This window comes from Puma concolor, chromosome D1, assembly GCF_028749965.1.
Source record: "Puma concolor isolate L17-30 chromosome D1, mPumCon1.1.hap2, whole genome shotgun sequence".
Lineage (NCBI taxonomy): Eukaryota > Metazoa > Chordata > Mammalia > Carnivora > Felidae > Puma > Puma concolor.
In genome coordinates, this window is record NC_141676.1 from 35,711,949 (window position 1) to 35,734,156 (window position 22,208).

Genomic DNA, 22,208 nt, shown 5'->3' on the forward strand with positions numbered 1-22,208 from the left:
TCAGGGAAGAGAAAGCTGTAGAGAGAAAGTTCCAGAAATTTTCATGGATGTCCACTTAAGTTTTGGCTCTAAAGGTGGCAGAATATTCCACCTCACAATACACCAGCTTGGCTTGAGGACTGTTTTAAGCTGAAGGCATTTGATAAGAGGCAGATACAAGAAAAGTTCCCTGTGCTCCCCATATTTGCCTAAAAGCAGGGTACAAATTTACCAACTATCCCTCTTTCCCTTTCTACCAGGAAGAGCAAAGGCTAATTACCAGAGATACTGTAGGGCCTTATTGACGGAGAAGGTACAGACTTAAGTGTGCATAACAAAGTTTACTCTTGCTTCCCAAGTTTTTCGTCATTTTTCCATAGGTATCGCCTATGTATTCATGTACTACTAATAAGCTTGTGTTTGTTTTCCTCTTGTTTATCTGTCCTTTTTTATAAGGGTTCCAGTCAAGAAATCAGAAGAGTAAAGGAGAACTATGTTCCCTTTACAGCTAAATAACAGCTATGCATTTGCAGACTAAGATCACACACGGCCAGTTAAATAACTACTGGGATTCTACCAGATGACCAATTCTTAGCATTCACCGAGCACTGGGAGATGTTCAAATTCTGACCAGCTGGAGTGGTGGTTCAAACTCCAGAATTGTCACATCTTAATTGTAGGGTGCAGTCGTCCCACATACTTTAACCAAGCTAGTATAAGGATAGTCAGGAATGCAAAGAGATAAATGAACATACCAAGAGAGAAATGGAAGATATAAAAATGCAGGAAATAGAACTGCTAAAAAAATACTTTTAAAAATCACTGGATGAGTTTACCAATACTTAGGATCCCACAGACCAAAAGATTAGTGAACCTGACGTTAGAAAAATGAGAATAAAAAAAGATACATTTGTGACATAATATCAAGCATTCTCATACATGTGTACCTGGAATCACAGAAGGAAATAAGTGAAGGTAGGCCACAAAGATATCTGAAGAAATATAGTTCATTTCAACATTCATGAAAACTATAAGTCCATAAATCCAAAAATGCTCAATGAAAGTGAAGCAGGATAAGCAAAAATAAAAATATCAAGGCAGTTCATATTCAAATGGGTGAAATACAGTCATAAAAAGAAAATCATATGATCAGCCAGGAAAAGAGACAAATTATTTGCAAAGAAAGAAATTTTAAGAATTGCTGCTTACTTATCAGAAACAATGCATAGATGAAGAAAATGATATATCTTTAACTTTCTAAAAACAATCTGTCAGTGTTGAATTCTTTATCCAATGAAAGCAGCATTTATAAATGAAGGGGAAATAAAGACCTATTGCAGACCAAAAACTACCTCAAGAATGTCTTGAGAAAACTTGCACTTTGAGACATATTAAACGAAGCACCTTAGACTGAAGAAAATAAGCCAGCTGGCAACTTTGTGGTATGTGAAGAAACAAACAGTACTAGATATGGTAAAATACATATAAAATATAAATATACAATTTCTTCATATTTCTTTAAAAGTCTTCAAAATCCTATTCAAAGAAAATTAATATAAATATTAATTTGGGGGCTTATATATATATATATAAATTTAATGTTTGATAAATATAGTTCTAAGGTTGGAAGGGCCAAATGGGATTAATTACACTATTGTTAGTTTTCTACAGTATACATTAAACACTATGATATTTAAAAAAATAAACTGATATGATAAAAATATATGTTTCAAATTCTAGAGCAGCAGTGTAAAGTATAGCACAAAAATATAACAGTGGAGATAAAATGGGAGTTAAAATTTTAATATAATTATTTTAAAATAAGGCATAAAATAGGGAAAATGGAACAAGGAATAACTGAAACAATTCGAAAACAACAAATAAGACTAAGAGTTAAACAAATCTATATCAACATTTATATTAACTGTAAATGGTCTAAATATACCTTATATACAACCTGGATAAAAAAGCAAAATTAAAGTGTATGTTTTCTAGTAAAGAAACACTTAAATATAGATTCAAAGAAGAGTTAGAAAAACATCATGCAAATAATCCTCATAAGAAATCTTTAATGGCTATATAAATATAAAATATAAATTAGATACATGTATGCTTCAAAGGACAATATTAGAAAATAAAAGGTAACCCAGAGAATGGGTGAAAATATTACAGAACTGACAAGGGACTTACATCTAGAATATTCAAAGAACTCTTCAAACTCAATAACAATACTACAAATAATCCAATCTTTGGAAATGGCCAAAGGATCTGAATAGACATTTCTTGAATGAAGATATAAAGATTACTAACAAACACACAAAAAGATGCTCAACATCATTAGTCATTGTGTATATGCAAATCAAAACCACAGGGAGATATCGCTTCACACCGCTAGGGTGGCTATAATGGAAGAGCCACATATTGGCCACTGTTGGCAAGGATGTGGAAATGTTGGAACACTTATACATTGTTGGTGGAAACAAAATAATGCCAGAAACTTTGGAGAATAGTCTGGTACTTCCTCAAATAAACACTGAGGATCATGCAACATAGCAATTCTACTTTTAGGTAAATATTTAAGAGAAATAAAAACATATGACTGCACAAAAACATGCACATGATATTGATAGCAACATTACACATAAGAGTCAAAAGATGGGAACAAATGAATTGCCCATTAACTGATGAATGGATGAACAAAATACAATATAGCCATGCAATAGATATTATGTGCTCCTAAAAAGAAAGAAGTACTGAAATACTTTATAACATGTATGAACTTTGAAAATTTTATGATAAGTGAAAGAAAGCCAGCCCTCAAAGACTATGGATTGTATGAGTCCACTTAAATGAATCAGTAATACTATAGACACATAAAGTAGGTAAGCAATTGCTTAGGGCTAGGGTCATGAAAGAAGACAAAAGAGTGATAGCTAAAGACTAAGCCTTTTTGAGGAAGTTCTACAGAACAACTTTGCTACAATTCTAGGAAGTTATGCCAAAAACATGAAGCTAATAGAAAAGGGGGAAAATGTGGAATGACATGTACAGAGAAAGAATAAATGAGAATTTCACTAAATTCTTCATATAAAAGTACTGGAGGCCAGGTATATCTTTTTGACCACTGGAAATTCTCAATCACATGAATTAATACTTTTCCCTGGTTGCATAAATTATTTTGAGTTGAAGTTTGTCACCTGTAACCAAGTGTCCTGATATCAAAGGCAGTGGTATTGAACTAGTTGGCTTTTATGATTCTTTTTCTTCTTTTAACATACCACTGTTATTTATTGAATATAAAATCAAATGCCAAAAGGATCCATAGCTATTTTAGAGAAATATACAATCTAATTTCCAATATCTACTACTTTGAAAGATAACATTTCATTGGAAAAGTGTTTTTGATTATTTAAAACCATTCACAAAATTAAAAAAAAAATAACAAATTTTCTTATCTGATAGTTTCATTTCGAACATTGATTCTTTGTGGAAATTGGAAATATACATTTAAATGAAGACCAAAACTTGTTGAAGGTCTTACTACTTCCCTCAATGATTCAATATAATCTTCATCTAGATTATTCTAACAGCTTCCTTAATAGACTTTTTACTTTAGCCCTTGCTTCTCTGTATTCTCAAGACTAACCAAGTAATTATTTTTAAATGTAGTTCTTTGTAATTTTTTTGCTTAAAATTCTTTGTTCAAAATTCTTTGCTATAAAACATCCAATGATTTTCCATTTCACTCAGAGTAAGACAAAATCTTAATAAATGGCCTGTATAGCCCTGTATTATTGCATTCACCTACAGTCTACCCACGTCCATAATTTCTATTCTCATTTTCTGTTGTATTTTCTCTATGTCTCCACAATTTGGGGTACTATATGTGTTGCTACTTGTGTATTTGTCTATTGTCTGTCCATCCCTGCTCCCTTACTTTCACCAAAGATTGTAAGCTTCATGAGGTCTTTGAGGTCAGAGTGTTGCGTCTATTATTTTTGTTTCTAGATTGTGCTTAGAACATTATCTTACACGTAGAAAGACTTAATCTTTTTAAAAATTTTCTGAATGTTTATTTCTTTTTGACATAGAGACAGAGAGAAAGAGAGAGACAGAGAGAGGGAGACAGAGAATCCAAAGCAGGTCCAGTGTTGTCAGCACAAAGCCTGACCTGGGGCTTGAGCCCGTGAACCATAAGATCATGACCTGAGCCCAAATCAGACACTAAACAGACTGAGTCACCCAGGAGCCCCCTGTAGAAAACATTAAGTATTTGTTGCATGAATGAAAAGAAGGACAGGTGAATGAGTTATTGTGTGAAAATATGTTTGTTATGCTCTGGCATGTTGAATAATTAATATATTTTAGCTATATCACATGTTGGTGTTTAAAATGAGTGATTAAAAGTGAATGAAATAAAGTTGGAATAAAAAAATTTTAATTAAAAAATGGAAAAAAGAAAGTAATGAAAATGATAAGGATAAATCATTCTGCAACCTTCTGACTACATTAGACCATTGGCACATATGATATCTTCATAAAATGAGATTTAGACCACTGATCTTTGGTGAACCCTATATTTAATATCAGGGAAATATATATTTTAAAAATTGAATTAATATCTGTCTTAAAAGATATATCTTTTTTTTTTTTTTTTGAGGGAGAGAGGCAGGGGCCCAGAGAGAGAAGGAGAGAGAGAGTCTCAAGCAGGCTCCTTGCTGTCACTGCAGAGAGCCTGATGTGGGGCTTGATCTCACAAACTGTGATATCATGATCTGAGCCAAAATCAAGAGTTGGGGGCTTAACCAACTGAGCTCCGAGGCACTTACCTAACACTTTATATTTAAGGAACTCACCTGATTCCATAGCCTGCATTCTATGCGTCCTGAGGAAGATTTTCAATTAGGATTTTACAAGATGCCCAAACTACTGAAGAGAATATGTTGTGAAATGTCTTTACTCTCCAACAAGAAATTAAGTTGTATTTGATTGATGTTCATTTTACCTAGTTAACAACAATTGCAAAGTGGTCACTTCCAAGAGAAGCACACGGGGTGGGGTGTGGCCCTGTCTGACCTGCATGGCACGGAGGGTGTCCCATTGCATGGGCTAAGCTTCACTTCCATCTTCCTCATTTTATACTTATTTCTTTATGCAGAACAAAGCTAACACTATTAAATTCCCATTACTTATATGGCTAAGCATAAAATTTAAGTTTACTCAAGCCAATTAGCCAGAATTATAGGCTATCTAAGCTATAATCATTCCTAAACATTATCTTATAAGTAATATTGATAGTTTTTGGTAAGCAACAAAATGACTAAAGAATCCTTCACGGTTCTGAAACCTACGGTTCTTGTTACAACTCTGGAATCACTCCAAGATGAAGAGGTCTCTTCCTTCTTTATGCATAGTTAGCTTCGGAGTTAACAGTCTTCCTTTATAGAAATGAATCACTTATACATAAGGTTAGGGAGCCCTCTCAGGCACATATCAGAAACAAAAATATATGTGTACAATTGTGGGGAATAAGAAATACTTTTCATAGTTATACAACTTTTTAAGCCATAGTTTCTGTGACTTTAAAAAGAGTATCTATAAGAATCAAATGAGATACTTTGTAGAACTGTAGATAAAATTGCGATTCATATCAAATGTAAAGGGCCATTAGGTATGTCAAAGACAAAAAACAAGTAAGTATGGGAACTAATTTCATCAAGGCTATTGCCATAGGGTGAGGCTACATATCCAAAGATTAGAATATCTTGGTGAAGTGGTTTTGCCTTATAATTTTATAGGAAGGAGTACACAGATGGTTGGTTACAAGAGAGTGATTTATAAGGGAATCCTTAGTCACATGAAGAGAAAATGTTTACCATTGTCTAGTTGGTTAAAGGGAATCAAATAGTTCAGCTGGTCTTTTAAGAATCCCTTTCATGGGGTGTTAGAATTGCACTGCACCTAGAGCATAGAGATCATTTAATATGATTTCCCATAATTATCACTGGTGTATCATATCATAACTTTAGGAAATCAGCTCCTGAGTTAGGGTCTCCTCTTTTGTTTTTCCCCCTAACTGACAGGGCATAGAATAAACTCTGTCTACTTTGCTTGTATGAACAGAGTAGTGTCCTCCTCATGGATTCACTCCCAGGGTTTCCATGACATACTATTGTTTGGCTAATCCTTAGCTCCTAGATATGTGTCATCAGAGAGGTAGCTGCATATAAGCCTTGTTCCTCTGGAAATTCAAAGCATTTGGGTAAGTGTCAGAATTGTCCCAGGATACACTTTCATTTATCACTGACTGGTAATTTATCTACACTTATTTCTCTGGGTGATTCTGTCAGTGAATTAGGAAATATATGTGTGATAAGACAGCTTAACTGCCTACAATCAATGCAATAAATAAATAAATTCAAGCTCACTTTATAGATGTAAATCATTGTCATGATGCTATGTGAATGTACCTTGTTTGCCTTAAGCTCTTTAATCTAGCATAGACAGTGACTCAACCAGCAAGTTGCTCTTAAATAGCATAGAAATGCAGGTTGAAATTACTTTGCAGAATAAATTTCTCTTAATGTCTTTTTATCCTAAGTAATACTCATTTTTACAACTTCCATTTTAAAAATGGATAATGTAATGTCCCACATATACCACTTTCTCAAATGCAATTTTCAAAAGAATGAGTTGTACAAAAAATTTCCCCAAAGGGGTAACTATAGTTTGTTTCAATTAGTTTTAAAATAGATTTTAAATTACAGTTTTGAATCGTTACCTGTCTCTCCATTGACTCACATCTAGAATGACATTTATAACACACCCCACATTAGTATAAACCAATATCAGGTTTGTCTTTGGGGAATTATCATGATTAAAGTCTCTCATTCTGACATGACCCTCATTCACAACAAAACAAAATTTGTTAGCCCCAAGGTTCCTCATTATATCTTCAAATCACTTTACAAGTAGAATCAAACTTTGTATTTAAATAAATTTTCATTTAGATATAAAGTTGTATTATGTATGTAACTTAGTGAGATAAAAGCCAACAATGTTTCTATAATTGAGAAATTATGAGTTCCATTAAAACTGACATGAAAATTGGAATGTTTACATTACAGTTCTATTATTTCCAGGTATCATAGCATTGGACAAGTGAGTTATTTTTTGTATTTCAATTTTCTGATGAAACATAAGAATATTGCAATATAAGATACAAAAGTAAAATTCTATCAGTAATGCAACATAATTGTAATGTGAATTGTACAAATAATGCTTGCTATTATCTCTCTTTCTCTCTCTCTGTCTTTGTATAGTACATATAGTATATCTGTACATATAGTACACATAGTATATATAGTACATATAGTATATAGTGTGTACAGTATATATAGTACATATAATATGTGTGTATATATATTTTACAGCAACTCTTCTGTGTATGAGTTATATGTAACAGTATGAGTAATATGAGTAATAAATCATGTGAAATGATTCCTATGCACTAGCACAATTCAATCTTATTTATATATATATAGTATATATAGTTATTATAGTATAAATAGCTATAATAAATTTATATATACATATTATATGATCTCTATAAAACTTCTCTTCCTTTTAGAGGGTTATATAATGTAACATGGACTACTTGGGTGAAGTTGTAAAATATTTTATTCTTATAAACTGTTAGTACAGTGCTTCATAACCATATATACTCTGAACATTTTTAGAAATAGACTACTCTTGGCAATAAATATAATAAAGAAAATGGGTATTGTAAAGAAAATACAGAAGGCAGGTTAGATCATATCAACTGGATGTATAGAGAGCTAAAAAGACAGTGAAACACAACTTTACTTTACAACTTTACTTGGAATTCAAAAAATTTGAATTGAATCAGAGACTGTTAGCAGATGTAAATTTACACTTGTCAAAGAAAGAAACTTTTATTATGTCACAGTATTTTTGTAAGCAGTGGTGAGCTCTGGCCTGAAGTTTCCAGGAGGACAGGTGAAGTTTATATCCCTATACATTTTGAAGGGAATCGGATTTCTGGCTGCTGTTGGTCAACAGACACTTCTTCATCTACACATGGCAATGTGGTTAGACAAGACTTTTGATCTATAGGTCAATTTTAAGAGAATTCACATCTTTATCATGTTTAGACTTCCAACTGAGCACAATATGTCTCTCCATTTTCTTATGTGCTGTTTAATTTCTTTCACTGGTATTCATATTTTTCAGCATACAGACCTTATTTATGTATTTTCTTTGATTTTACCCAATATTACTTTTTTCAGATATCTTAACTGTTATTTTAAAATTTTGGTTTCCATTTACATTACCAGTATGAAGAAATACAGTTGAATTTTTGTGTGTGTGTTAACATTGTATCTATATTCTTCCTTGACACACATTAATTTTAGGAGTTTTTTGTTTTTGTTTTTTGATTGGTTGAAATTGTCTAGGTATACAGCCATAATATCTGTAAATAGAAAATAAATTCATTTCCAATCAATTTAACTTGCATTTCTTTTTCTTGTGTTATTGCCTCGATTTAGACTTCCAGTATGATGTTAAATGGGACTGCAATGGACATTTTTGCCTTCCTCCCAATTTTATGGGTAAGGCAGTCACTCTTTAATTATGAAATATGATGTTAGCTGCAGGTTTTTTTGACGACCTTTTGAGAGGCTAAGAGAAAAATTACCAGGTGTACTCACAACTGCAAAGAAAAGATCTTTCCCCTCCCCCGTCATACCGGAAACCAGCCAGGGCGCGCCCGGTTGTAGTCTGACATAAAGGCGGGAACCAATCAAGTTCTGCTGAATGGTTTGAAATAAAGGCAGGAACCAATCAAATTCTGCTGAGCGTTCAAATTTAAATGTCAACCTATAACAACTCTGTAACCTCAAAAAAATCCCTAACTTGTTTGTGCCTGTCTATAAAAGAAGCTGTAAGATCCTTGTTCCGGACCTCTTGTGTCACCGGCAACAAGTGCGCGGAGGACCGGGTTCGAACCTGCAATAAACAACCCTTGCCGCTTGGCTTTGGCTCTGGACTCTGGTGGTTTGTTTTCGGGGGGTCTCTCAAATCGGGGCATATCACTTTCTCTACAAAGCAATGGTTTCTTTGTATTCTTAGCTGCTGAGAATTTTTATCATAAATAAATATTGTGTTTTATGAAATGCGTTTTCAGTATCAAAAGGATTGTGTATTTTTTCCTTCTTTTTCACACTATTATTACACAAGTTTTCATTGACCAAATTTTCACACGTTCAATTACCATTGCATTTCTAGGGTAAATTTTAGTTGATCATAGTATATTTTTCTCTTCATATATGGCTAGGTATGTTGTTGTTGTTGTTGTTGCTGTTTATATATTGTTGAAGTTTTTGTAGCTATAGTAACAAGGGATAGTGGTTTGTAGTTTTCTTTTTTGTGCTGTCTTTATCTAGTTTTGATATGTTATTCTGAACTCATAAAATGAAACTGGAAGTTTTTATTTTTCATTCTTCAATTTTCTTGAAGAAATTGTTTAGAATTAGTGTTATTTGTCTTTAAATGTGTGATAAAGTTTTCCAGTGAAACCAATGGGTCTTGTTTTTAATCTGAAGGATTACATATGAATTCATTTTTAAGAGTTATATGAATATTAAAGCTATATATTTCTTCTTCAGTGAATTTTGATATTTTATAGTTTTTGAGGCTTAGGTACATTTGTATAAGTTGTCAAATTTGTGTATGTAGAGTTCTTTATAGTTTTCTATATTATCCTATATATGTCCTAAGAGTCTGTAGGCATATCCCTTCTTTCAGTACTCATAAATAATTTGTGTCTCCTCTCCTTTATATTTGTTAGTTTTCCTAGATGTTTATCATTTTTATTTTATCTTCACAATAAACTGACTTTCTCTTTTTTTTTTTTTTTTTTTTTTTTAAATTTTTTTTTTCAACGTTTATTTATTTTTGGGACAGAGAGAGACAGAGCATGAACAGGGGAGGGGCAGAGAGAGAGGGAGACACAGAACCGGAAACAGGCTCCAGGCTCTGAGCCATCAGCCCAGAGCCCGACGCGGGGCTCGAACTCACGGACCGCGAGATCGTGACCTGGCTGAAGTCGGACGCTTAACCGACTGCGCCACCCAGGCGCCCCTGACTTTCTCTTTTTGGTTATTTTCGGTTTTGTTTCTTTCTGCTTTCACATTCATTGATGTCTGCTATCTTGCTTACTGTCTTCAATTGCCTTTGTCTTCTGATTTGCATTTCTTTTGCCCTTTAAGTTTCTTAAGGTAGAGCCTTAGATTCTAGAAGCAGCTTTTAGAAATAGGTCCTTTTTGTTAACCTTGCTTATTTTCTCCCCACGATTTTTGTCTTTTACTGTAAAACGAGTTTTAAAATCTCCCAACTATAATTGGAGATTTGGTTTTAATACTTTTATTTGCTGTCTTACTTGAAGAGTTCTGGTAGTGGGTTGCTTTACAATTTAAATTCCAGTTGGAAGTATATCTGAATTGATGTCATCCTTCCATGAATATTGTGGCTGGGTTCAAGGTGTAAGTTCTTAGCACAGACAAGAAGAGATGCTAAGTGGAACAAAGAGTTGGCCGTGTTGGTATTCTCTGTTGCCGTCCATATTAATTCACCTCTTCTGTGATCCAGAAAACTGAATTCTGCTGCATCATCTGTGCTTTCTTGCCCTCTGCCTTCCAGGTTGACTAACGGGAGAATCTGGAAGAATAATAGTGGATGTAGGAGAGACCTTGGGATATTGATCCCCACACTCTGTTTTGGATATTCCCTTCCTGCCTTGATGAGGGCCTGATAGTTACTACATTTTAAGATACCAGCTTCTGTGGGATACCTCCTCCTTCATTGTTCCCTATATTAACCTATGTTACCTCTTCTTTCTCCTCCCAACCTAGATGTGATCAGAACAAGGCACAAGAAAGTTGCAAGAAACGTATTACGTGAATGATTAATTAATGGAAGGCTGATATCACATACACCACATATTGATATCAAAACACAACCAAGCGTGGAAAAATCTCTGCAAAGGTACAGAAGATTCCCTAGGATTTGGGAGTGTTCTTTGATAGTATTGTAATATGGAAGTGGGTAATTAATGGTTAGGTTTAAAATAATGATTTGTTATTACTTTCTATTTTCTCTTTCTCTCTGTCCCACAATCATACACTAAAAAATAGACATTTTTTATTGTTACTGCTTATTTTTCTTACCAATGAAGTTTGCTAACAGAGACAGCTGAGGTCTTCCAGAGTTCCTGCATTGTAATATAATTTCACTTTTCTTTCTGTGTGATAGATCTCACATCTCTGCATGAACCGATATGTGACTTTTGATGCAGAAGTTATCACTCAAGCCAGGGATGCAGTCATTCTAGAGGTATTACAGTTAGAGAACTGTAGAAAAAATCTGTTTGGTTGTGGGCAAATGAAATTTTATTCTTGTAGCATTGCTGTGTGCAAAATAGTTACTTACTTAGGTGTTTCATTTAATTACTTTTTGTATAATAAATGAAACTCTCTCATCTGAAAAATTCAAACCTACTAAAGAAGAAAAAAGGTGTGGGAAACTGACTCAGATACATATAGTTTTTCAAGGCAGATATTGAAGTAATATTTAATTGTGCTATAAATTTGATTTCACCATTAAACTTGTTTTCTATATGCTATATAATAATTTCTTATAATGTAATCTTTCTTGCTATGCATTAATTATTTTGAAATATAGTTTCCTAATAGCCTAGTCACATTTGAGGTCTGCAAATGAGCCTCTTCCACAAATCTCCTTTTCACCAAGTCTGCTCATGTTCCTTCCAAGCACTTGAACGTCCAGTCCAACGATTGGCTACCACTCGTGAATCAGTATACACTCAAACCTTTTTTTTTCCCCTATGTAAAATGAATCACCAGATACATTGGCCAAAGTTCTGATCACTGGATGAATTTCTCTTCAAGACTGCCCTACAGGAATGTCCCAGAAAATTCCATGATTCACCTATAGAGCTCTGCCAAAGTTTCCAAAAGTAAAAGGAAACCTCGTTTAGTCGGGAGGCCTGCAGAGGGAGTTCTCAGCATCGCAGCCCAAGCCAGGATCTGGCAGGACGTGTTCTTCATGATCAGGCCCCACAAGACCACCATCTTCGCGTACGCCAAGGAGTCGAGCACCTTGTTCGAGCTGAAGCGCATCGTCGAGGGCATCTTCAAGTGGCCGCCCGACGAGCAGCTGCTGTACAAGAACGACCAACTTCTGGATGATGGCCAGACACTGGGAGAGTGCGGCTTCACCAGTCAGATGGCACAGCCGCAGGCCCCAGCCACTGTGGGGCTGGCCTTCTGGGCAGATGAAGCTTTCGAGACTCTGCACATCGAGCCCTTCTCCAGTCCACCCGAGCTGCCCGATGTAATGAAGCCACAGGACTCAGAAAGCAGCGCCAATGAACAAGCGGTGCAGTGAGAGGGCCCCGGGCCCGCCCCCAGTGCCCCCCCCCCCCAATAAAAGAGATTTGGGTGCCTGCCTGGTTGCTGCCTTTTTCTGCGCACCCTCTCCTGACTCGGGCGTCACCTTCCCTGGGATGGGGTCTGCTCTCCTGCAAGGCTCCTTCTCAGCCCCGTGTGCTTGCTAGGCTGGCTGTGGCTGTGGGAGCGACCCCAAGCTCTGTGGGCCCTCACTCTCCACACCCACTCCAGCCTGCCCCTCAGGGGCTGTGCGCAGAGAACTGGGAGGAACCCCGGCCCCGGGCCAGACTTCTGCTCAGCCTGGGGACAAAGGTTCCTACTGTGACTTCCAGCAAGCAGGCTCTCACAGGCTCCGGGGCAGCCTCTAGGCTGAGGGGCAGAGGCCAGGGGCAAAAATGTCAGCTGGACACCGCCTACAGTCGCCTTACTTGAGCCTTCTAAGGCTCTGGGGGCGAGGGGGGACATTCAAAGTGGAAAGACTGCTCTCTCTCCACCCCTAATAATCTATAGACCGCCCCCTCCCCCCAAAAAAGTGCCATCGACACTTCATGCTCCATTATGTCAGCTAGATCATATGGCTCAAGTGACGGAACAGTGAACCTGCTGTAGCAAACCTTCCTTTGATCTGATCTTCATTCAAAACTAGCATTTTTTGGGGGTCGCTTGTAAATGGGCCAGAGTTAGCACACCCAGATGACAAACTATATTGCCTCTATAAGCTAAAGGGCCTCACTAGTTGTTGTGCTTCGTTTTTATTTTTAAATGCAGCTAGATGCAATAACTTCTTTTTCACCTTGGAAGGGATGCCCTGTATACACCACTGAACTCCTAGAAATTCCATGAGGGTAGAAGGCCCATGAATTTTTATTGAATTTATGTCTCAGTCTCTAACAGGTAAATGTTTTACCACCACGTCTAGAGAGTTGGTACTTCTTAATCACTACATAATGTCAACCTACATGGGCCAGAATGACGTCTTCTGGATGGCCAGCAATTAAGTTTCCTGTGGAATCAGTTACGATACAGGGCTGAAAGCTGATATACCTCTGTGGTAAAACAGTGAAGCTGTATGGCCAGCCTTGCCAACTAAAAGGAAACTGGTTTTGATGGTCTTTACCAGCAAGTGTTGAGAAAAAAGAACTTGACAACTCTATAGCTGCATATCAGGTACAAGGAAAAATATTAATTTACTCAAGCTGCAAAACCACACGTGGACGGGCAGATGAAATTAGAGTTTATACCTAGTAAAGTTTACAATAACCCACTGTCAATCTCCATGGTACATCTGCTTTCTAAACTGGACAAATTGGCAGATTTGAATGAGGATGTAATGGGAATGCACCCTTCAAGTCATTGATAGTGACATTAATCTCAATAGTCCTTGCAGGTATGTAGTATTGCTTTTAGTTTACTATTTACTACTTACTTAGGTAGAGGCATTTCTAATGGCTTACACATGGCCTTTCCTAATGCAATAGCACTTACACTGCACGTTGGAGAACCTTGGTGGAAATTATTCAATTGCTAAGTCTGTCTATTCTAATTATGCATTCTGGCACTAAAAAAATAACCACATGAGGGATTTCTGAACACACACTGGACCCATATTGAGATAAACTTGAGTGACATTTTGGATCTCCTGGATTTAGCTACACTACAGAGCCTGTGTCTAGTAATCTTTTAAAAATCTGATTATCTCTTTTTTTTCCCCCAACACACAGTCACTTAATAAAAGGCCATAGGTCTCTTTGGGCAGGGTGTGGAGAAAGATTAACAGTGTAAAATTTGGCAGGGTCCTTCCTGAAGAGGACCTGACCTCCCTTAATTCAAGGGATTAAAGGTCTATAAACTGGATTGACTCTGGAACTATCAGGATTCCATTCTTCCCCAGTGATTGTCCTCACTTTAATTTCAGACATCCTGTGAGGTTGGGGATTCAATTTGTGTTATAATGCAGCTGCTTGCAAGATGAGACTCTGGGTTGGGTTTTTAGAACTGTCAGCTCTGTGGCTATAGGAGATAAGGATTTCGTTCGGGGAAGTTATAGACACTTTCAGGTTATTTGTAAGGAATTTAAGCTGGGAATTTTAATCCCTGAACTCATTATTTTATCTTCCCACTTTCTCCAGTGCAATTAAGAGCAACCAGAAATCTCATTATACCCATTAAATTGACAAAGGTGTTCTAAGATATTGAATACATAGCCAATCAGAATATGAGTTTTATGAGTTTTTGATTAAGAGTATCCAGTGGTGGTACTTTGTGTATTTCTATTGACCCATCATGAAATGAACTACCAGTACTTTCTTTACCATTAAAAATAGAGCCATTTATGCCTTGAATATAATTAGACTAGAGAACTAATTCCAGATACTCCAGAACAAGTTCAGAAAACTCATCATTAATATTTCATTCCTGTAGAACCACTTCTCATACCAAATCTGTACCTCTCAGAGTTTCTCAGAGTTCTTCAGAGAAGGAGAACCAATAGGAGATACATTTTTCACTTGAAATTTTTTTTCTTTTTTAATATTACAGGTACGTACTTTTTTAGTGTTTATTTAAATTCCCATTAGCTAACATACAATATAGTGATTCAACACTTTTTTAATATTACAGGTACATACTTTTTTAATACATACAGGTACAAGAAAAAAGATTCAACTCTTTTTTAATATTACAGGTACATACTTTTTTAGTGTTTATTTAAATTCCCATTAGCTAACATACAATATAGTGATTCAACACTTTCATACAACACCCAGTGCTCATCACAAGTGCGCTCCTTAATCCTAATCACCTATTTAACCCATCCCCCCATCCGCTTCCCCTCTTGTAACCATCAGTTTGTTCTCCAGAGCTAAGAGTCTGTTTCTTGATTTGTCTCTCTCTCTATTTTTTCCCTATGCTCATCTATTTTGTTTCTTAAATTCTACACGAGTGAAATCAATTATATGGTGTTTGCCTTTCTATGACTATTTCATTTATCTCTATGTATCCTTTTAGCTGGATCCCATTCGTTTTCCTATGTTGTTTTTTCATCTTAATTCATCTTAACGTATTTTCTAATTTTCCTTATTTTTTTTCCCTTGACCTACAGGTTATTTAAGAGTGTGTTGTTTAATTGTTTACATATTTATGAACTCACTAAGTTTTTTTGCTATTTCTTTTTTTAAAATTTTTTACATTATTTTATTTTATTTTTTGAGAGACAGAGAGAGACAGAGCATTAGCAGGAAGTGGGCAGAGAGAGAGGGAGACCCAGAATCCAAAGCAAGCTCCAGGCTTTGAGCTGTCAGCATAGGGCCCAATGTGGTGCTTGAACCCATGGACACAAGATCATGACCTGAGCCGAAGTTGGTCCCTCAACTGACTGAGCCATCCAGATGCCTCCTTTGCTATTTCTTTATTTATTATTCTATGATGGTTAATGAACTTTGTGTAGTCCTACCCATCTTAAGTTTATTTATTCTTATTTTATGGCTTAGCATGCAGTCTATCTTGGAGAATGATCCATGTGCACTTGAGAGAAATGTATATTTTGCTGGTAGTCAAGTGCTATATAGATACCTGTTAAATCGATTTGTTTTATAGTGCTGTTCAAATCTTCTATCGTCTTGTTGATGTTCTTTCCAGTTATAATATTAATTTTTGAAAATGTGGTACTGAGGTCTCCAATGGCTATTATTTTTAATGACATAAATCTTCTATTGCATTTTCCTTTAAATTTTTTATCGTGGTATAATATACATAAAATATACCATCTTTACCATTTTTAAATGAACAGCTCAGTGATATATTTATATTATGCAACCATTACTACCATCAATCTATGGAACTCTTTTTCATTTTGCAAAACTGAAACTCTGACCATTAAACAATAATTCCCCATTCTTTCTTCCGCCTAAAACCTGGTAAGCTCTGTTCAAAGCTTATACAAAGTATTGCTAGGAATAATGGAATTACACATTATTTGTCCTTGTATGTGTGGCTTACTATGCTTAACATAATGTTTTCAAGGTTCACACCATGTTGGATTATGTCAGAATTTCTCTCTTTTTAGGGGCTGAATATAACATTTTATTGTATATTGTCATATTGTTTTATTGTCAATATTGTATATTGTCAATGAACACCTGAATTGCTTCTACCTTTTAGCTACTGTTAATAATGCTGCTATGAACATGAATGTACAAATATCCCTTTGAGATCCTATTTTCATATATCTTGGGTATATGCAGAGGTGGAATTTCTGTATCATTTGAATTCTACCTTTAGCTTTTTGAGGGCCCACCAAACTGTTTTCCATGGCACCTACATCATTTAACATTCCTGCCAACAGTCAAAGTGATTCCAATTTCTCAGCATCATTGTCAAAACTTTTCAGTTTTTTTTTTTTTTATAATAGCCATCCTAATGGGCATGAGGTGGTATCTCATGGTGGTTTTGACATGTCCAGTGATTTTCAACTAACTATGCCTCCCTTCATGTATGTCCTTTTTTGCGCTATGCATCTTGGAGCTTTGATGTTAGATGCATGTATGTTTATAATTATTGTATTTTTTCTGATGACTTAACCATCTTATCATTCTAAAATGTCCTTATTTTTTGTGGGGCACCTGGGTGACTCAGTTGGTTAAGTGTCTGACTTCGGCTCAGGTCATGATCAGCAGTTTGTGAGTTCGAGCCCCACGTTGGGCTCAGTGCTGACAGCTCAGAACCTGGAGCCTGCTTCAGATACTGTGTCCCTCTCTCACTCTGCCCTTCCCCAGCTCATGCTCTGTCTCTGTCTCTCTGTCAAGAATAAACACTAAAAAAATAACAATAAAAAGTCCTTATTATTTTATTTTTTTAAATAATTTTTTAACGTTTATTCATTTTTGAAAGACAGAGAGAGACAGAGGACAAGCAGGGGTGGGTGAGGCAGAGAAAGAGGGGGACACAGAATCTGAAGCAGGGTTCAGGCTCTGAGGTGTCAGCACCGAGTCAGATGTGGGCCTCAAACTCACGAACCACGAGGTCATGACCTGAGCTGAAGTCAGATGCTTAACCGACTAAACCACCCAGGCGCCCCCTTTTTTTTCTTTTACAGTCTATTTTGTCTGATATTAGTATAGCAACTTCATATTTCTCATATTTGTGTTTTTCATGATATTATATTTTCCATCATATTACTTGCAAACTGTCTTTTAAACTAAAATTCATCTCCAACACATATAGTTGGGTCACAGTTTAATTATTTTTAATTTTTTAATTTTTTTAATTTATTTTTTAATATGAACTTTATTGTCAAATTGGTCTCCATACAACACCCAGTGCTCATCCCAAAAGGTGCCCTCCTCAATACCCATCACCCACCCTCCCCTCCCTCCCACCCCTCATCAACCCTCAGTTTATTCTCAGTTTTAACAGTCTCTTATGGTTTGGCTCCCTCCCTCTCTTTTTTTTTCCCCTTCCCCTCCCCCATGGTCTTCTGTTAAGTTTCTCAGGATCCACATGAGAGGGAAAACATATGGTATCTGTCTTTCTCTGTATGACTTATTTCACTTAACATAACACTCTCCAGTTCCATCCACGTTGCTACAAATGGCCATATTTCATTCTTTCTCATGGCCAAGTATTATTCCATTGTGTATATAAACCACAACTTCTTTATCCATTCATCAGTTGGTGGAAATTTAGGCTCTTTCCATAATTTGGCTATTGTTGAGAGTGCTGCTATGAACATTGGGGTACAAGTGCCCCTATGCATCAGCACTCCTGTATCCTTTGGGTAAATTCTTAACAGTGCTATTGCTGGGTCATAGGGTAGATCTATTTTTAATTTTTTGAGGAATCTCCACACTGTTTTCCAGAGTGGCTGCAGCAATTTGCATTCCCACCAATAGTGCAAGAGGGTTCCCGTTTCTCCATATCCTCTCCATCATCTATAGTCTCCTGATTTGTTCATTTTAGCCACTCTGACTGGCATGAGGTGATATCTCAGTGTGGTTTTGATTTGCATTTCCCTGATGAGGAGAGACGTTGAGCATCTTTTCACGTGCCTGTTGGCCATCTGGATGTCTTCTTTAGAGAAGTGTCTATTCATGTTTTCTGCCCATTTCTTCACTGGATTATTTGTTTTTCGGGTGTGGAGTTTGGTGAGTTCTTTATAGATTTTGGATACTAGCCCTTTGTCTGATATGTCATTTGCAAATATCTTTTCCCATTCCGTTGGTTGCCTTTTAATTGTATTGATTGTTTCCTTTGCAGTGTAGAAGATTTTTATCTTCATGAGGTCCCAATAGTTCATTTTTGCTTTTAATTTCTTTGCCTGTGGGGATGTGTCAAGTAAGAAATTGCTGTGGCTGAGGTCAGAGAGGTTTTTTCCTGCTTTCTCCTCTAGGGTTTTGATGGTTTCCTGTCGCACATTCAGGTCCTTCATCCATTTTGAGTTTATTTTTGTGAATGGTGTAAGAAAGTGGTCTAGTTTCAACCTTCTGCATGTTGCTGTCCAGTTCTCCCAGCACCATTTGTTAAACAGACTGTCTTTTTTCCAGTGGATACTCTTTCCTGCTTTGTCAAAGATGAGTTGGCCATACTTTTGTGGGTCTAGTTCTGGAGTCTCTATTCTATTCCATTGGTCTATGTGTCTGTTTTTGTGCTAATACCATGCTGTCTTGATGATTATAGAAACTGTCCTTTAATCTAAAGTTCATCTCCAATACATATAGTTGGGTCACGGTTTATTTATTTTTTATTTAAAAACAATTTTTTAATGTTTATTTGAGAGAGAGAGAGAGCAAACAGGTGAAGGGCAGAGCGAGAGGGAGACACAGGATCCAAAAAGCAGGCACCAGGCTCTGAGCTGTCAGCAGAGAGCCCGCTGCAGGGCTCAAACCCACAAACCTCGAGATCATGATGCTCCCGAAGCCAGACACTTAACCGACTGAGCCACCCAAGTACCCCAGGTCAAGGTTTATTTTATACAATCTGCTAATTTCGCATTTTGAAGGTTTTTTTTTTAACATTTATTTATTTTTGAGAGACAGAGCATGAGCAGGGGAGATACAGAGAGAAAAGGAGACACGGAATCCGAAGCAGGCTCCAGGCTCCAAGCTGTCAGAATAGAGCACTTCACGGGGCTGGAACTCACAAACTGTGAGATAATTACCTGAGCTGAAGTCTGTGGCTGAACCAACTGAGCCACCCAGACGTCCCTTGCCTTTTGGAGTGTTTACTCCATTTATATTTAGGGTCATTACTTATAAAGTAGGATTTATGTGTAATTTTGCTAATTGTTTTCCATATGTCTCAGGTTCTTTTGTTTCTCCCTCTATGAGTGCATTTTTTCATGTTAGATTTTTTCTAGTGTACCATTTTAATTCAGTTCTCATTTCTTTTCCTTTTTTTTTTTTTTTTTTTTTTTTTACTTATTTTTCTTAGTGGTTTATCTGGATGCTGCAGTTAACATTTTATTTTATAATAATCTAGATGAGACTAATAAAAATTTTATGTCAATAATATAACAAACTGCTCCTATATTCTTCCATTGCCTCCCTCTTCCTTTGAGCTACTGTTGTCATACAAATTATACCTTTATTCACTGATTTCCCATCAACACAGACTTCTAATTATTATTCCATGCAATTGTATTTTAAGTAAGACAGGAGAAAATAAAGAATTACCAGAAAAATGTATTTATATTATCTTTTACATTTTATGTGCATTTTATTTCTTTATGTGGATTTGAGTTACTGTCTACTGCCTTTCCATTTCAGTTTAAATGTCTTCTTGTAGCTTTTTTTTTTTTTCCTTGTAGGGCAGGTTTGCTAGCAACAAGTTTCCCAGTGTTATTTATATGCTAATCTTTTAATTAATCCCCATATAGCCATTTTGGGCTGGATATGAAATTCTTGGTTGACAGACTTTCCTTTCAGTGCATTGAATATGTAATCCATAGCCTTCTGAGTGCACTGGTTTTGATGAAAAATACGTTGTTAATGCTATTGAAAATTCTTTGAATGTGCTGAGTCACTTTTATCTCTTTATCTTTGGCTTTCCACAGTTTATGAAGTGTTAAGATCTGGATTTCTTTGACTTTAAATTCAAGAGAGTTCACTGAGGTTATTAGATGCCAAGATTAATTATTTTTAAGTGGAATTTGAAAAGGCTTTATGCCACTGCTTTCTCAAAAGTTCTTTCTGCCCCTGTGTCACTCTCCTTTACTTCTAGCTCTCCTGTCACTGTCATGAAACCATTCATAATTTTTTAACAGTTGTTCCATATTTTCACTCTGCCTTGGGCCCCGCATATTATGTAGCTGGTTTTATGGGGGAGGACAGTCTTAAAGGGATAGGACAGGAACTGGAACTCAAAGAACCCCTACACTGGATTTTATTTGAAGTGTGATGGCCAGACATTGGAGTACATGAAGCAAGGGAGAGTTGTGGTCTGGTTTGTAGAGAGGCACAGTGGTTAAGAAGAGCAACTCTGAAATCAGACTGCCTGGGTTCAAACCCAACTTTGCTAACTTCTTAGGTACGTGATCTTGGATGAGTTAGTTAAATTCTCTGTACTTCAGTGTCTTCAGGCATAAAATGGGAAGTTGATACAACTTACCTCACTGGTTGTGGTGAACATACATATGATTGGTTAGAACTACTGGAACATTATAGGAACCATGTGAGTATTTGTTTGCTATTACGATTAGGAGCACTGGCCAGGTTTTCCTAGTAAGTGTAAGCATTTTGTCAGCCATTTTGCCAGAGAGCAGTGAGAGAAGCAGTGAGCAGGTGGCAAGGGATATGGTCAAGTTTGAAATAACCAGAGGCCAGATCTTGTAGGGCTTTGTGGTTCTTGGTGAGAAGTTTGCACTTTAAGTGATGGACACTTGAGAATAAGAGTGGCATATATATATTTCATATTTATGTATTTTTGGAGCAAGAGAGAGAGAGAGAGAGAGAATATGAGTGGGGGAGGCGCAGAGAGCTAGGGAGGCACAGAATCCAAAGTAGGCCCCAGGTTCCAGGTTCAGAGCTGGCAGCACAGAGCCCGACGTGGGACTCGAACTCACGAGCTGTGTGATCATGGCCTGAGCCGAAGTTGGACACTTAACCAACTGAGCCCCCCAGGCACCCCAACATTCTATTTATTTTTGAGAGACACAGAGCACAAGTGGAGAAGGAGGAGAGATAGAGGGAGACACAGAATCTGAAGAAGGCTCCAGGCTCCGAGCTGTCAGCACAGAGCCCGACATGGGTCTTGAACTCACGAGCCATGAGATCATGCCCTGAGCTGAAATCGGATGCTTAACGGACTGAACCACCCAGGTGCCACAAGAGTGACATGTTTGATTTGCATTGTATTCCCTTCGATCCCAGCTCTTTATTAAAGATTTAGGTTAGTAACTTGATTCAAAGGTCACTCAAGAAAAAATAAAAGTTTTGGAATTTCTGCTGCCTCTTGAGGGATACAAAATAACTTCACTGAATTCAAGGCAAGCTGCACTTCCTAATCGTCTTTGAAGGTGTGGAAGGGCCTGAGGCCAGCATTATAATATATTCAAGAAATGGTCTAAGTTCAGGTTCCTTAATGACCTACCCACCAGCAAACTTGCTGGAAATTCTCACATTATAATTCCTCTCACAGTCATCACTAATGACTAATTTGTTACTTTACTGACAATGGTGAAGGCAAACTTCTAGCTCCTACAAGTTATTTCCCTCTCTAATCCTCTTTTCCTGGTTAGGTCTTCAG

The 22,208-nt window shown here is 36.6% G+C and overlaps 1 pseudogene; it reads left to right on the forward strand.

Moving 5' to 3' along the window:
* Positions 1 to 12,015: 12,015 nt before the first annotated feature.
* On the forward strand, positions 12,016 to 12,468 carry LOC147576591 (elongin-B pseudogene; annotated as a pseudogene).
* The last annotated feature ends 9,740 nt before the right edge of the window (positions 12,469 to 22,208 follow it).